The sequence below is a fragment of the Protopterus annectens genome, chromosome 1.part1 (genome assembly GCF_019279795.1).
Source record: "Protopterus annectens isolate FY-2018-M chromosome 1.part1, PAN1.0, whole genome shotgun sequence".
Taxonomy (NCBI): Eukaryota; Metazoa; Chordata; order Ceratodontiformes; family Protopteridae; genus Protopterus; species Protopterus annectens.
In genome coordinates, this window is record NC_056726.1 from 772,175,253 (window position 1) to 772,192,895 (window position 17,643).

Genomic DNA, 17,643 nt, shown 5'->3' on the forward strand with positions numbered 1-17,643 from the left:
TGCAGGGTTTTGGGACTAACTCTGAAGTTGTTGGAGCCTTCCCATATTCTTGTGGCCTTGGTGTTGGATAGCTCAGCTCTGATGTTAGCCTCAGACCAGTGTTGGATGGATAAGCTCAGTTTGGAAGCTTTGGCTCCCACTGGAGCAATGTTGAGATCCCCCTTGACTTCTACCTTCGATGTAGTAGAGAGGGTGCTCTCCATTTCTGTTGAGTGGACTTCCCTTAGTCTCTCAGCTCCATCCATCCCTCAGAGGAAGGCCTCGGGTCCTGATCCTGTTCCTGCTATTCCATTGTTACAGCTGGTTCCCCCTGAACCTCAAGATGGTCCACCTTGTGGATTCCCATCTGTCTTCTGAATCCACTCGAGTATCCCATTTTAGAGAGTCCTCAGAAGCATATGTGGAAGAAGAGGCACATTGACTCCACCTAGGAGTCTCTCACTGAAGACATGGATCTCAATAATGGGGAAGGATTCTCCAGATCACATCTTGAGGATATCTCATTCTTGGAAATCCTTGAACCTTTGAGACAGAAAGTTGGTTGGTCCTTTGAAGCCCCCCTCCCAAGATGAATCCGTGTTTCTCAAGGCCTTGGGATCCAGCTCAGCTACTTCATGGGTGGTTTCCCCAGCTGATGAGGTGGTGGACTTAATATCTTAATAGACATGGAAGGAGCTGGATGTGGCTGAACCTATCCCCTAGAAGTCTAATAAGTTTCTTGTGGCACTGAATGATCGCCAGTGTTGGAGCAAGGGCCCAGCAGTGGATGCCATGATAGTAGCAGCAGCAACCAAGAAATAGCTGGTGGAAGAAAGCTCTTCTGTCCACCACCTTATTAGGGAGTCTAGGGCACTGGACAGGTTTGGGAAGCATGTTTATATTTCAGGTACTTTTGCATTGAGGGTGCTGAATTATTTGGCACACATGACAAGGTTTCAGAGAGATTTAACTAAGGAGGTGTTCAAATCTGTGTCAGGGTCCTTCTCTGTGGAGGGCAAGAAAACTGTGGACTCATAGCTGACCACCCTACAATCCCTATCAAAAGACTCCATGCACCTGATATCTAATGCAACTGATGGTATTTTGAGAGCCTCTAGCACAGGCATTACCATAAGGAGACATTCTTGGATGCACTTTTGTTACTTTGCAGAGCTTTTCAAAACATCTTTTGTCAAAGCCCCCTTTCAATGGTTTGACCCTTTTCTGATTGAAAATCAGGGACATGCTCTCCAGGAGTGACCAAAACTGGAAAACCCTTTCTGCCATAGACATATGGTTCTCGGCTCCTTAGATGCCCTTTCCTAAAACACCAGAAAGGGGGTAAGAAGCTGTGGTTCAGGAAGTCTCAAGGTTTTTCCCTGGAAACTTGTGGAGTTAGACTCTTCCAGGGCAGAGGGGGAAATTCTAATGGTGGATGTTGCCCATGAGGCAGAGGAAGCTAGGAAAACCAAGGTTTCAGGGGTCCTTTCTCTGAGAGGCCTTATCAGTTCTGCTGAATGGTTTCCTAGCTGCCTTGCACTGGAGGCAGTCAGGGGAAGCTTGTCTATGCACCTGGAAGCCTGCACATCCTTCAGCAAAGATATGTGGGTACAGAAAATCATTACCAGAGGCTATTCAATTCACTTTCTTTATCCCCACTTCAACCCCTCCCCCCAAACATGCCACTCACTCAAAGGAAGGCAGCTGCTACAGTGATAAAAAAGGGACTAGACAAATTGATCATCCTGGTGCTCCCACCAGACTAACATGGATCCAGAATTTACTCATGGTTCTTTTTGGTGCCAAAAAAAAACAAGACCTTAGACCAATTTTGGATGTCAGTCACCTCAACCAGTATATCAAATACATGAAGTTCCAGATGGTCACTGTACAGTCCTTCCTCCCCATGTTGAGGAAGGATGATTGCATGTGGTCAATAGACCTTTAGGATGTGTACTACCAGATTATGATGTGCAAGCAGTCCAAGTGGTTTCTCTGCTTCTTGGTGGGAGCCAGTCATTTTCAGTTCAGAGACCTACCCTTTGATCTCACCACAACTCCCTGGGTGTTCACCAAGTGTATGGCAGTGGTCACAGCTCATCTCAGACTTTAAGGGTTCTGGGTACTGCTATATCTGGATAGCTAGCTCATTATCATTCCTATCACGTCTCTTCTCATTTCGCCAAGTACTATCTGATCCATCTTTGCTCCTCCCATATGGGGATCATAATAAATCTGGACAAATCTCAATTTCTTCTGATTCAGACATTGGAATTCATAGGTGCCCATCTATGTACAACAACCAAACAGGATAGCAAAGCTGCCAGACAACAGACTGTCCACCCAGCAAACTGGGGCACTAAAGGTTCTGTCATCTCTGATGCCACTAGCCAGATTGGTTCTTCAGCTTCTGAGACTGATGGCAGCATCCATCACTCTTGTCATTCTCTGATCATATATTACATGAGAGTTATACAGTGGTCCACCAGTTAGCAACTCATGAGTTTTCAGGTTCGTCTGACAAACATTTGCAGGACACATATATTATGGTGGCTTCAGTCTCTAAAGGTATGTGAATAATATCCAATTGTATTCCCCACCCCCAAGGCCACTGTGACCATGCACACTTCCCAATAAGGCTGGAAGGTTATATGGGGAAGATGGTTTAAGTTATGTGGTCTCTCTTAGAGGCCATTCTCCACATCAGTGTACTAGAGATGAGGGCAGTTTTCCTAGTGTTGCAGGCCTTTCAGGGCATTCGCTCTCAGTGGATGATTTCTGTCCAGATGGGCAACATATCTGTTACATCAACAAACAAGGGGGAACCCATTTCTATCCATTATGTCAAGAAGCTATGTGGGAGTGGCTGTGAGTGATATCTTCCTGTCGCTTTCTGAAAGCAGACATATATACTGGGGAAATCCAGTGTTCTGGCAGACAGGTTGACAAAGTCTATCTTCCTATCCCACAAGTGGTCCCTCAATCTGACAGTGGCAGAGTAGGTTTTTTATTGATGGGGCCAGCCATGCTGCATGTTCTTTGCCTTGATTCCCTGGGGGGGTGTCACTGACAGATGCTTTGATGCATGTTTGGTCCCACAATCTTTTCTATGCCTTTCCTCCAGCTCCTCTAATTCCAAAGTTACTGCAGAAAGCATCAGCGAGGAAGATCATGGTCATCCTCATTGCCACATTCTGGCCTTATCAGGTGTAGTTTTCCTTTCTCTGGCTTCATTTGACCTCCCCCCCCCGAGGTGCTTGATCCCAATCCAGATCTTCTCTCTCACTCTTCCAGCATGCCTCATCCAGACAATCAGACCCTCAAGTTAACCACTTGGTTTCTCCACTTCCAGTGATGGTTTCTCAGTCCAGGCTCTCTTCCCTGTAATCCACATTCTTACTTCTTGGTTAACATCTACCAAGAGAATTTACAAAAGTAAATAGAAGATACTTTTGATCTGGGCCTCTCAAAGGAATCTGGATCCATTTTCATCTCCTTTTCCTGCAGTCTAAGATTTTCTATCATCCATTTTCCAAGATGGGGCCAGCTATTATGCCATTAAGGTCCATTTAGTGTCTATTTCCATTTTTTATGTTGGAGAGAATCATGCAAAATTTGCTTCCCTTAGACTTACTAAAATTTTCATGAGGGGCACCTTTCTGCTCAGACTATGAACCCGAGCAGATACGAGACCAACAACTGAAACTGAAAAACTGCTGAAGTGCACCAGTGACAAATGGCTGAGGTTCAAAACATTTTATTAAAAGCTTTACTGCGTTCATTCCTTAGTCTTACGGAACTTCCTCAGAATTAAACTTACAATTTTAAAAAAACAGTTAAATATACTTCTATTAAAAATCATGTGATGACCCTGTCTATACTAAAAACATAGAATGAATTAACTAATAATTAAGACATAATTAAAATCAACAAGCATCAAAAGAGTTTTAAATTTAAATCTGAATTAATAGAACAAGTCTTGTTTACCGTAGATAACTCATAGCATCTAGCCTAAGTTGCCATTTTAATTCACATTTTTCCAAATGTTCATTCACTATGTATCCCCGAGAATCACTCTTTACCTGTTCTTTAACAAGTGCCTGTAAACACTTTTTTTTTAAATTTCCTAGAAGTCTTACAAGAATAGCACTAAGCTAAATAAACAACTTGTTTAGGATTACAAAAAAAAAATTACCAATGACTTTAAATTTTCCTATCTAATACAAAAAAATGACACATTTAATAACGTTAGGGTATTGGGAGCCACACTTAAACATTCCCCATATATGCTTCATTTTTCTAACATTTTCTCTCCTGTTATGTTCTAAATACATTTTGAATGCTTTATCCCTAATACCAGGTTTCACCCCATTTTCTCTATGATGGATCTATCAGACATAAAAAACTCCAATTCTTACTAATACAGTTGGTTATAGTTCTGCTATCGAGAGTATTAGTGGTTTACAAACAATTTATTATTCTTGAACCCTGCTTTCCTATCATAGAAATTCAAAGAGCCAATTGTGTCAGACCTACTGGTATCCAATATTGGTAAATAAGTGCCATTCAGTTTCTTAGAACACAAAACTCATAGGGTACCCTCTCTTACAGAACATATCCACTAAACTATTACATTCCCTATAGAAAACCCGTGTATCCAAAATCATTCCGGCTAGTCACACCAGTTGGCCTTTAACAACTGCCTTCTTCTGGTGTTTAGGATGCCAGCTATTGAAATGTTTAAAAATGTGGGATTTCTATGAATGTTGGAAGAAAATCTTTTAATAACAACATCTTTCCTTAACTCAATATCTAAATACTCTATTTTTCTTCATCAAAATTGTGTGTAAGTTTTAAAAAATCAACTGTATCATTGATATACAATATAAATTCCTGTAATTTACTAAGGGAGTCAACCCGTAAAATAAATATATCATCCAAAAAACTAGTATATAGCACCCAGGACTTACAAAATTTACTTTTGAAAACATATTTTGGTTCACAGTGTGCCATAATGTAATTATCAAAAATTGGGCTCACTCTGCTCCCATGACAACCCCAGGTTTTTGTCTAAAAAGTTGGTTTTCAAAATAAAATTATTTTTCAAAACTACTTCCATGAGCAATGTGATAGCATTAATTTTACCTGCATCTAACTCAGCATGTCTACACATCTGTTCTTCAAACTATTGTATACATATATCATGTGGAATCACAGAATACAAACTTTTAATATTAATGGTTACAAGAATCATATCTGAAAACTGTGCTTCATTCACCATGCTTAAAAAGTGCAAAGAGTCTTTGCAAATATGCTTAATATTGTCCAAACCTTTCTTTAAACTATTACCCAAGAACTTTGCTAGATAAGTCTTTAATTTTGTTGCATCAACAATTAATCTAAATGGTGGATTCTCAAGGCACTTACAAATCTTTGGGATCCCAAAAATACCAGTGACTACTGTTTTTTCATTTAATATGAAATCATACTTGCCTTTAGAAATCTGTCCTTGCATTAACATGTCCTCCAACAACATATCGATTCTGGAAAAGGCTATATTGATTTCATTGCATGACCCTTCTTCATACAAATTATCCATCAATGAAACATTCATACGACTTATATAATCCTCACAATTCATTATAACTAGTCCACCCTCTTTGTCTGGTTTCATTTATTTTATTTTATTTATTTTACATTTGCTAACCAGGAAAGTCCAACTTGTTATTATATATTATTATATATTATATTATACTATACTAATGTTTCTGTCATTAATTAATTCATTAAATAATTAAATTTCACTGTTGTACATGTTGTACAATTTCATAGAGTTAGGCTTTTGCAAAACATTTCTAATATCTAATTCACAGATTCTTTCAAATATTAGCACATTGTGATTCAATGGTGGGTTAAAACAGCTAGATCTGTGCAAATTGTTGGAACATTTATTCACCTTTGCTCTTGAAAACCAAAGGGCCAAGTTCAATCTGTAGATATTCAATTTGAAAACTAATAGGATGTCAACAATATTTGCTGTTCTAGCAGCTGGAACAAAAGCTCTCTAGCTAACACATTAACATTACTGGAACTAATGTCCCTAGAAGAAAAATTATAATTGTTGAAGTAATTTAAATAATTATGTACTACCTTTACAATATCATCTTGTTTGCACACAGGAGTGTCTGCCACTATTTGTTGTTCCTGTAATTGAAAAAAAGTTGTTCTTGGACTTGGCTCCCCAATTGAGGAATTCTTTGTCACTCTCTGGCTGTCTCCAAGAGTTTTTCCAATAATGTTGGTTCCGTATTCATTCAGATATTCTCACCCCAGTCTCTTCTAAAGGGACTGAATCATTACGCTGTCCCATATGTGCATTCAATGCTGCAATGTCCTGCTCACTTCTGATTGGATGATAATAGAAATCAATCACACGTTTGCCTTGGGAACCTGGTGGGCAAGGGTATGCTTTCCTATTCATGTAATCCTCAGCATCTCTTTTGAGTCTGGAGATTTTACGTTGTAAAATAGAAGAGCATGTCTTGTCCACACTGGAAAAAAATGTTATAGTGGACTTTATCGTTGTTGAATCCTAGATCCTCCTGAATGGATCTATTTAAAACACCAATTTTGTGGGACATCTGGTCAATTTTGAGGTTACTGTACTTGACAGTTAACCTCATAATATCACATCCATCTCTGTCAAAAACACTCAAGAGTTCATGATGGAATTCAGAGCATTTGGACAGCCCATGTGAGAATATCCACAGACAGAGACCCTTTGGAACTTGGTTACTGTCTATACATTTTGTTAAATAACTGTTTTCCAGCTACAGTTTCTTAAAATCCAACAACTTTTTCTCAAATGAAAACAATTAGTCTCTTAAAGAACATATAAAATCTCCCAACTCAAAAGAGATGCTGAGGATTCCATAAATGGGAAAGTGTGTCCTTGCCCACCAGGCTCCCAACGCAACCATGTGATTAATTTCCATCATTGTCCAATCTGAAGTGAGCAGGACATTGCATCACTGAATGCACATATGGGACCAAGCAACAATTCAGTCCTTTTAGAACAGACTAGGTTGAGAAGATCTGAATGAATATGGAACCAAAATTATTGGAAAAACTCCTGGAGGCAGCCAGAGAGTGATAAAGTGTTCTTCAAACAGGGATCCAAGCCCAAGAACAAATTTTACAGCTACAGAAACAAGAAATATTGTTGAGTACTCCTGTGTATGAACAAGATGATATTGTGAAGGTAGTACATAATGATTTAAATTACTTCAACATTTATCATTTTTCCTCTAGGGACATTAGTTCTGGTCATGCTAATGTGTTAGCCACATAACTTTCTTTTGTTCCAGCTAGAAGAGCAGAATTGTTGATGTCCTATTAGATTTCAAATTGTATACCCGGAAATTGAACTTAGTGCTTTGGTTTTCAGGAGCAAATGTGAATAATTGTTCCAACAATTTGCATAGATCTGACTGTTTTAACCCCCTCCCCCATTGAACCACAATGTGCTAATATTTGAAAGAATTTGTGAATTAGACATGAGAAATATTTTGCAACAGCCTACCACTATGAAGTATTATAACATGTCCGATAGTGAAATTAAATTATTTAATAAATTGATTAATGACAGAAACATTAGAATAATGAAGCAGAAAAAGGGGGTGGGCTAGTCATAATGCGTTATGAGGATTATATAAGTTGTATAAATGCTGTATTGCTGGATAATTCTTACAAAGAATTCTCATGCAATGAAATCAATATAACCTTTTCCAGAACTGATATGTAGTGGGAGGACATGTTAATGCAAGGACCAATTTCTAAAGATGAGTATGATTTCATGTTTAATGAAAGACCAGTAATTGCTGGTATTTTTGGGATCCCAAAGATTCATTAATGCAACAAGGTCTAAGACTTATTATAGAGCTACGTGATTGGATAATAGTTTAAAGAAAGATCTGGACAATATTAAGCATATTTGCAAAGACTCTTGGCACTTTTAAAGCACAGTGAATGAAGCACAGTTTCCAGATAATGGGATGTTTGTACTATTGATTTTAAAAATTTGTATACGATGATTTACATGTAGTTTGAAGAACAGATGTGTAGACATGCTGAGTTACATGTAGATAAAATTAATGCTATCACAGTGCTCATGGAAGTAGTTTTGAAAAATAATTTTATTTATTTTGAAAACCAACTTTTTAGACAAAAATCTGGGGTAGCTATGGGAGCGGAGTACGCCTGATTTTTGCTAATTACATTAGGGCACACTGGGAATCACAATATGTTTTCAATAGTAAATTTGCTATGTTCTAGGTGCTATATACTAGGTTTTTGGATACTATATTTATTTTATGAGTTGAGTCCCTTAGTAAATTACAACAGTTTATATTGTATATCATTGACACAGTTGATTTTTTTAAAAATGTACACAAAATTTTGATAAAGAGAAAATAGTGCATTTAGATATTGAGTTAAGGTAAGATGTTTTTAATAAAACATTTTGTTCCAACATTCATAGAAAATCCACATTCTCAAATTCATATCTACATTTCAATAGCTGGTATCCTAAACACCAGAAGAAGGCAGCTGTTAAAGGTCAACTGGTGACACTAGCCAGAATGATTTTGGATACAGAGGTTTTCTATAGGGAATGTGATAGTTTATTGGATATGTTCTGTAAGAGAAGGAGCCCTATGAGTTTAGTGATGGAAATTAGAGATGAAGTGTTTTCCTAAGAGATGGAATGGTACTTATTTACCAATATTGGGTACCAGTAGGGTTGATACAAGCTGTTATTTGGATTTCCCTGATAGGAAAGCAGGGTTCGAGGGTAATAAATTGTTTGTGACCACTTATATTCTCGATAGTAGAGCTATAGCCACCAGTCTTAGTAAGAATTTAAGTTTTTTTTTATGTCTGATAGATCCATCATAGAGAAACCAGGGGTGAAACCTGCTATTGTATTTAAAAAGGATAAAGCATTCAGAACTTATTTAGAACATAACAAGAGAGATGTTAGAAAAATGAAGCATATACGGGGGGATGTTTAAGTGCAGCTGCTGCTCCCATTGCCCTAACATTATTAAACGTGATTGTTTTTGTATTAGAGGGGAAACATTTAAAATCATTGGCCATTTTTCTTGTGATTCTAAACGAGTTATTTATTTAGCTAAGTGCCATTCTCGTTCAGTGTTCTATATCGGTAAGACTTCTAGGAAATTAAAGGAACGTGTTTACAGGTAGTTGTTAGACATTAAGAAGGGTAGGGTAACAAATGCTTTGTTCAAACATGTTAGTACTTATTTGTTTTTTTTCTTTATAGAATAGGTAAAGAGTGAGTCCCAGGATACATATTGAATGAACATTTGGAAAAATGTGAATTAAAATGGCAACTCATGCTAGAAGCTATGATTTATCCAGGGCTAAATGAGATTTGTTCTAGTAATTCAGTTTTAAAATTAAAATTCTTTGATGCTTGTTGATTTTAATTTTGTCTTAATTATTGCTTAATTGATTCTATGTTTTTAGTGGACATGGTCATCAGCTGATTTTTAATACAAGTGTATTTAACTGGGTTTTAAAACTGTAAGTTTAGTTCTGATGAAGTTCCGTAAAGACTAAGGAATGAAAGCACTAAACTTTTAATAAAGCCTTTTGAACTTCAGCTTTTTGTCACTGGTGTACTTCAGCAATTTTTCAACTTCCTGCTCAAACCCCCTCCCTTCTTATGGACCCTGCTTCTCCATGGATATGATTGTTTTCTTCAGGCCTTGACTCAGCCTCAGTTTGAAGCTTCCTCCAGAGTGAAGATTACATTTTTGACTTGGAAAACAATTTTTCTAGTGGTAGTAACTTTAGCACAGAGAGTTTCAGAGCTGCTTGCCCTGTCCTGCAAGCTGTCCTACATAGTTTTCTCCAAAAATAAGAAATCTCTCAGAACCAATCCATTATTTTTTTCCGAAAGTAGTATCTGAGGCCTCACTGAACCAATGCATTAATCTTACAATTTTCTTTCTTAATTTCTCCAATAAAGGAGAATATGTGATACAGTTGCTGGATGTGCATCACCAACTGCACTTCTATATCCATTGTACTAAATCCTTCAGGGAGACTGATCAACTATTTGCCTACTTAGTAAAGCCAAAATGGGTATGACTGCGGTGGTGGTGCTGCGGTAGCATTGTCGCCTCACAGTAAGACGTTGTCCTGTTCGATTCTCAGAGCGTCTTCTGTGTGGAAACATGCGTGAATGGGCATACTTTCATTGAAGGTTGTGCATCAGGGCCGGCAACTCGGCATGTAAAAATCTACTGCCAATCATTAGCGGACCGGAGTTCCGCTGTGGCGACCCCTAACCGGGAAAAGCCGAAAGACGCAACAAGTAAAGCCAAAACGGGTCAAAGAGTTTCCAAAGTTTCCTTAGCTAGATGACTGTCAGACTGCATTTCTGATATATATATATAGAGGAGAAGGCATGACCCTGCCCAGACCAGTCAGGGCACATTTATCTAGGTCTGTCTCAACCTCCTCAGCCTTCTTTTTCTGGGCCTCAATTGATGACATTTGTGTGGCAGTCAGTTTGGTCCAATGTTCACACATCTATTTCTCGTTATAAGCTGGATATGAACTCCAGGAAGAGAGTGAAATTTGGCTTGGCCATTCTCCAAAATATCCTTCCATGAGATGACCCCAGGGTATAAGGCTGTTGGTGGCTGAGGCGCTAGAGAGAATAAATCATTTTACTGCTTGATTCCTGTTTTTTCTTTTGTGGTGAAGCATTTTGTGCATTGGTGCCTTTTTGCCTTGGTGCCTTTTGTGTTGTATTCCTATTTGATGGTGAGTGATCCTTCTGTTGATTTACCACATATTTTTAGAGAGGATAATTTGGGCTACTCTCAACGGACTATGGATGATTTTTTAAGTTCTACGGTGGAACGAGGCAAAGATCGCACTGAGCGTACAGAGAGACCTGACAGAACTATACGCATTGAGCGCACAGAGAGACCTGATAGAACTATAGGCAATAATGAGAATTCTGCTTCTTTCATTTGGGAACGCTTTTTGGTGGAAACACACAGTCGGCATGTTATTAATCCTTTTGCCAATGTTGGCAAACGTTCAGCAGACTATCCCACAGAGGTAAAAACTTTGATATCTAAGTTAGATAATCTGATGAACAAAGAAATGACAACACATTATAACCATATTAGTTTGCAGAGGTATCTTGATTTAGATATCATACCTCGTGGTCTTAGAGCTATAAGTAGCTGGGGACTCTGTCCCATCCATTGAGGAAAGGTCAGAAGAGACATCAGATACAAACTTATGTACTAACCATATCGATTGATCCGTATTGTTTACTTCCGTCCTTCCTCAACTTCCCACACTTCTTCTCCATTCCATTTTTTGAAAGATAATCCCCTTTGTTTCTTGTACGATATAGTATGGTTTGGCTGCTCTTGAGTAATGCCTTTCAGTCTTTCAGGTCCAGAGCAACATGCTTTCAAGGATCTCAGGAATATAAGCTTTGATAGCTATGTATTTTTTGCTCTGACTGGGGTTGTGGGTTAACTCGATCTGAGGTAATGTGAAGGGCAGGGGGGATTATGGGTAAGGAGAGGAGCCTGAGCTATGGATCCTATAGTCTAGAGTGGCTGAAGTGAATCCAAGATTGGAGCCGAAGACCCGTCCATTGAGGAAGGACAGAAGCAGATAACACAGATCTATCATTATAGTAAGTACAATGATTTCTGTTTATATTTATCTGTTCTAATTCCCTCTTCTGGAGATTTTCTTCCCTGGGACTCTGCTAAAAAGAGGTCTTCACCTAGTAAGGCCATCTTGGTTAAGAAATGAAATTAAATAAATTAATTAATTTAAAATAAATAAATATCAATATATATGTACTATATTAGATAAGCTGCACTGCACACTTTTGCGTTGTGATATTTATATTTCACCATTTTTATTTTTGTTGTATATATTTAACAATCTCAGTGTCATCATATATATTTGCTTGTTGCTTTATTATTTTTATGGAATCATTTTAGTTCAGTCAAAAAAATGCTGGCAATCACAAAAGCAGTCTTTTTTGAAGGGGGCCAACTCTTAGGTTACACAACAGTGGGGAAAAGTGCAGCCTTAAAAGATCGACAAAATTGTTTTTGAACATAAAACCTTGATTGGATGGCATTCACATTAAAGCTGATTGATGGATCAACAGGTTCTAATTTTTAGTCCTTGTATATATTTATTGGTGTAAATTACATTGTATATTTTGCTTGTAGTATTTTACAGTTTATGCCTTTCTTTTTTTCCTACATTTTAGATTGCACTGTGCCTTTATCTACGGATGATTATCTGTTAGATCTTTTCCAGCTGACCTCAGTAATGGGTGAACTGGGTCTATGAACCCAAAGTTATCCAAGTTAACAAATGATAAGTAAAATAAATAAAATGAATGATGCTAGATACTACCTCATACCTTGACTATTCACACCCATTAGATCCCAGACACCGTGGCAAGCAGCATAAACTGGACACAGAGCAGATGCTATAATACTATAAAAGGGGTATTTGCTTTCCTAAAATGAAATTCCAGTGTCCTGACAGCTACAGAGTAATCCTTTGGGATTTCCCAGACCATGGAGGTTACCACTTCCACATCCTGGACAAGCTCACTATGGGTCCACTCGAAGGAAACAAAAATGTGATCCTTAAAGAAATGGAGTTAAGCTTCCAGATCAGGCTGGATGCTCACCACCACCCTCGTCTAAACTCAAGCATTTCCATTAAACTTGTGCCTGCACTAAGGAAACTAAACCATATATCATACAGCTAAAATACTTAACCCAGGATTTGGACACAAACTGTTAATTAACCCCAATTGTTGATGTTGATAAGAAAAAGTCAATCAAGTAATTACATTTACAAATCACTGCACCTACATCAGCATGGTATATATGGTGAACTAGTGACATGGAAAACAGGCCACATTATAATGTTATAATGTGTGTGTGTGTGTGTGATCTCGATGTGTACAAATCTGAAAAGCAACTGGCATGGATTTGAAAGTGTTTTTTTTTTTTTTTTACCTCATGATGCGCACAAACTTAAACAGCAACTTTCATATATAGTATAGGTTCATAGGCTAACTGCCTTTGTGGGCCATTTTAAGCCTAGCCATTTACCCCATCTGAGAATCAAACCCTGGATCTTGTGTTTGTAAGGTGAAAACCTTAACCATTATGCCAACCTCCCACCCAGTTATTTGAGATGTGTTTTTTTTTTTGTTTTGTTTTCTACTACTGATCTGGGACTTGGGCTTTCCTTTTGGTGCTGAGTCAGAAAAGGTGGCCAAACTCTAGCCTCCCAGTTTGATTGACAGCCCCCTCCCATAGTTATTACATCAGCCTCTTACATCATCTATCCCCATCCCGGGCCCCATGGCATCACCCCCTCTCTCAGGAGATTGGTTCCACCTGATTCCTCCCAGTTTCTAGCCCTTTACCTAGCCAGGCACAGAGAGATCTAGCCTTCTTTTCCACTAACTTTACCACCTGGAACCTGAAGAGAGTAGGAATTTGAATAGAATAGCCCTGACTTCACCACTTGGAACAAGGAGAGAGGAAGAATCTGGACAGAAGAGCTTTCAGTAACTCCTAGACTCAGGAAAAAGCTTGACAGTGAAGACCCCAGACTGGAGTGCCTTAGAACCATGCTCTGGGACCAAATGCATTCCACCTCTCACTGCACCAGGTATAGATACTGTAGGCACTGGGCCTGCATTTAACAAAATTTCTATAATCTGCAGAACAATGAAAATTGTTGCTCCAAGGCACCAGTCCACACTGCTGTATTCTTTACATCATAGGCTCAATGTATCCACACTCAAATAAGATCTGAGATTTTTATGTTTATTAAAAGTGTTTGTATAGTCTGCAGTTCACCACTTGCTGTATTGTTATTCCACTGACACAGATAGCCCACACAAAAGGTTCTGAGGTCCCAACCTTTACTTACTTTCTATTTTTTCCTCCTATTTGTTCACATCCATGAGCTCTGTAAAAACTGAGCTCTGTGACGTGTTTTCCACTGTATGCTATTTTTCTGGATTCATGTACTATTAAAAAATGGGAAGCAGTTAGTGTAGTTTTAAGTGACTACCTCCCCCGCATGTAAAAGGGTCTGTCTTTATCAAGAGGAAGAATGGGGACTGGTCACATTAATCATATATTTATTTATTTATTTATCTATTTATTTATTTATTTCCAGATTGATTACTGGGGAAGTCCACTAGGCCCAGAGTGCCCATTTTCAGTGGAGGCCCAGGAAGAAAAGCTCCATGAAACAGATTACAGTAAAGATAGTAGTCCAATAAAAATAAAAGTACAAGTACAAATACATATCAAATAATACAAAGCATGTGCAATATTGCCCACAGTGGAAAAATATCGTGCAGATACATTTTAATCAATTCACACAGTTAAAGTCAAAAGCTATTTACAATATTTACAGAGTTTAAGAGATCATATGGGAATTAGTTAGAGAAGGTTATAGCCAGCTATAAGGTGCTTAGGAACTCAGGAGGATACCCTCCCAGGGGCTTTTGTTAAAGAATTCTAGGTAGGAAGAATGCAGTTACATTTCCATTTGGAGAAGTAGGTGTAAAGCTGAATTTTGAAGTTTGTGTTTGACAATGTCCTTAATGTGGAAGGGAGAGAGTTCCATTTCTTACCTAAGGAGAAGGAGAGGAGAAGTTGTCCAGCAGGACATTTAGGCTTGTGGGCAGTAATTTAGTTTTGGTGTTCAGATCTGACAGTTCTATTTGGGGTGTATGGGGGAAGGATGTTAACTAGAGTGGGGCATTTGGTTGGATTAAATATTAGTCTATGTGCTGTAGTGAGCTGGAGGAAGTCCAGGTAATTTGTGAATTCTAACCAGTTGAGGGATTGGAGGGTGACACAGTGATGAGTGGAATGTTTGACTTTGGTGGCAAATTTAGAAATTTTGTTATAACAGCTTTCAAGTTTGGAAATGATGGAAGAGAATAGGTTAGTTAGTAGCGGGGTGCTGTACAGAAGGGAGGGAAGGAGGTAAGAGGAGGCCAGAGTATGGCTGATAGAAGTAAAGAGGAAGTGGTTGTTCCTGTATAGCATACCTAATTTTCAGTGGGTTTTCTTTATATTTTGCTGAATATGGATGTCGAACTTGAGGTGTTTGTCTACAGTTACACCTAGTAGTTTGGCAAAGAGAACAACTTCGATCGGAGCATTGCTTTAGCTAAGGACTTGGAAGGAATTTTTATCAAAAGAGAAAGATTTTGAGGGTGTAAATAGTATTTTAGATTTGTTAGCATTGAGAGAAAGGTGATTCTGGCACATCCAGATCTCAGTAGTTGAGAAGGCAGTCTGAGTTTTAGATAGGAGTTCAGGGAGGTTAGAGGCAGAGCAGACAAGTGTAAAGTCATCTGCATATTGGATAACTTTGGCATTGTGAATAGAGTGAAAGTTATTGATAAAGATATTAAACAGCACTGGTTCGGGGATGGGCCCCTGTGGTACTCCAGTAGGGGTGTGTAAGAAAGGTGAGGTGTCTTTTTTCCATTTCACAGCCTGAGATCTATCTGACAGATAGCTTGAGAACCAGGAAAGTGTGTTTTGGGAGAGATTTAGGTTTGAGAGGTGAGTTAGAAGGTGCTTATGGGAAACAGTATCAAATGCTTTAGAGAGATCTAGGAGCATTGTGGATACTAAGTTCCCAGAATCTCGGACTTAATTGACAGTTTCTAAGAATGACAGTACAGCTGCTGTCATGCTATGTCCCGATCAGAAGCCATGTTGGGTAGGGGTAAGATGTTAGTTTTTAGTCAGAAAAGGCATAAGTTGGAGGTGGATGCATTTTTCTAGGATTTTGGAGATTGGAGAGAGAAGAGCTATAGGGCAGAAGTTTGAAATGTTAGTCTTTTTGCCTCCCTTGTGGAGAGGAAGAATAAAGGCAGAATGCCAGATTTTAGGGACATAGGATTCCTTTATGGATCTGTTAATTAGGATACTAAGTGGGAGAGCTATACCATTGGCAGCAGACTTGAGAAAGGAAGAGGGGATGTTGTCAGGTGCATTGGAGCAGGTTTTAAGTTTGGACAGGAGTCTTTTTATGTAGTTAGTGGAGACAGGTTTAAGCTCAAACATAGGGGGAAAATTATTTGGGGACTTAGATGAAGTGGAATGTAGCAGAGATGATTCGTTGTTGGGAAAAGTTTTCATGAGATCGGATATTAACTCTATAAAGAAAGAGTTGAATAGTAAAGCTAATTTGAGGTCAGATTTAGTTGGGTCTGGACAGGGATTATTTTTGGAGCCTGGGTTGAGGAGTGTGTTTATGGAGTTCCAAAAAAGCTTAGCGTTTGGGGGATGGTTGGACTGTAGATTAGTTTAGTAAGATTTTTTGTCTTTGAAGATTTGTTTTTTGCAAAGTTACACAGCTGTTTATATTGGAGAAGGGTTTTGGGAAGTGTATTATTTTGGTAAATCTTCCAGGATTTGTCTCTGATGCATAATTTGTTTTGTTTCTTTGGTTAGCCAAGGGGCAGTTATAGTTTTTATTCTTTTTTCCTTGGTGGAGCTGGGGAATTTAGAGTGTCTAGGAAAGTAGAATTAAAGTGGTCTATGGCTTTATTGGGTGGAAGGGTTTTTAGAATGTTCCAATTAATTTGTTTGAAATAGAGAAGGTTTTGAGGTCAAATTTACTAAGGTTGCAGTTCTGAATATATTGATGTTGGTGTGGATGGGATGTGGTTGCACAGTAAATGAAAGCTGGGAGGTGGTCACTAATAGAGTCAGGGATGGTGCCAGAGTTGGTAATTTTATATGGATGGGTGACTAAGATCCAGTCAAGTGTGGATCCTGGGAGATTTGTTTTATTGGGTCGGGTGATGGAGTGGGTTACTTGAGTAAAGTTAAATAGTTTAATGGACAGGGAGGGTATGGGACTGTTGATTTTATTCCATTCGATGTTTACATCGTCTAGTATGTAAGTTTCAAGGTTAATTTCAGCTGAGGCCCATTGGGGTATATCTTCAAGGGTTGAGATGCTATTTCTGGGTAGGATATAAAGGGCAATGATGCAGAGGCTTTTGTGATTATTCATTCTTAATAGACCGACTGTTAGTTCTACATTGGAGAATTTAGGAATGGGGTTTGGTAGGGGAATTAAGGTAAGTAGATTGGAATAGATTAATGCAACACCTCCAGCTTTTTTCTTTGGGCGGTCACATCTAAGAGTGTGAAATCCAAAGGGTAGGATTTCAGAGTCAGAGATGTGGGGTTTGAGACAAGTTTCAGAGATGGCTACAATGTCAGGTTGGTTATGACTTAGCCATGCTTGAAACTGATGTGCTTTGTTGTTGAGACTCTAGGCACTGAGTGTGAAAAATTTAAGAATATTGTATGGGGAGGAAAGGTTAGAGGAAGGGGAGGGTAATTGTTATTTGTGGGTGGGTTAGGTCCAAGGTTGGGGTGAATGTCTCCAGCTAAGATGAGGTTACTGAAGCAAGTTATTTTAGTGTGTTTTGGTTTGGATTTAGGGTAGTCTGGATGGTCTAGTATTTGTTTGAGAGTAAGTGTCTTAGCAGTAGTGGAAATA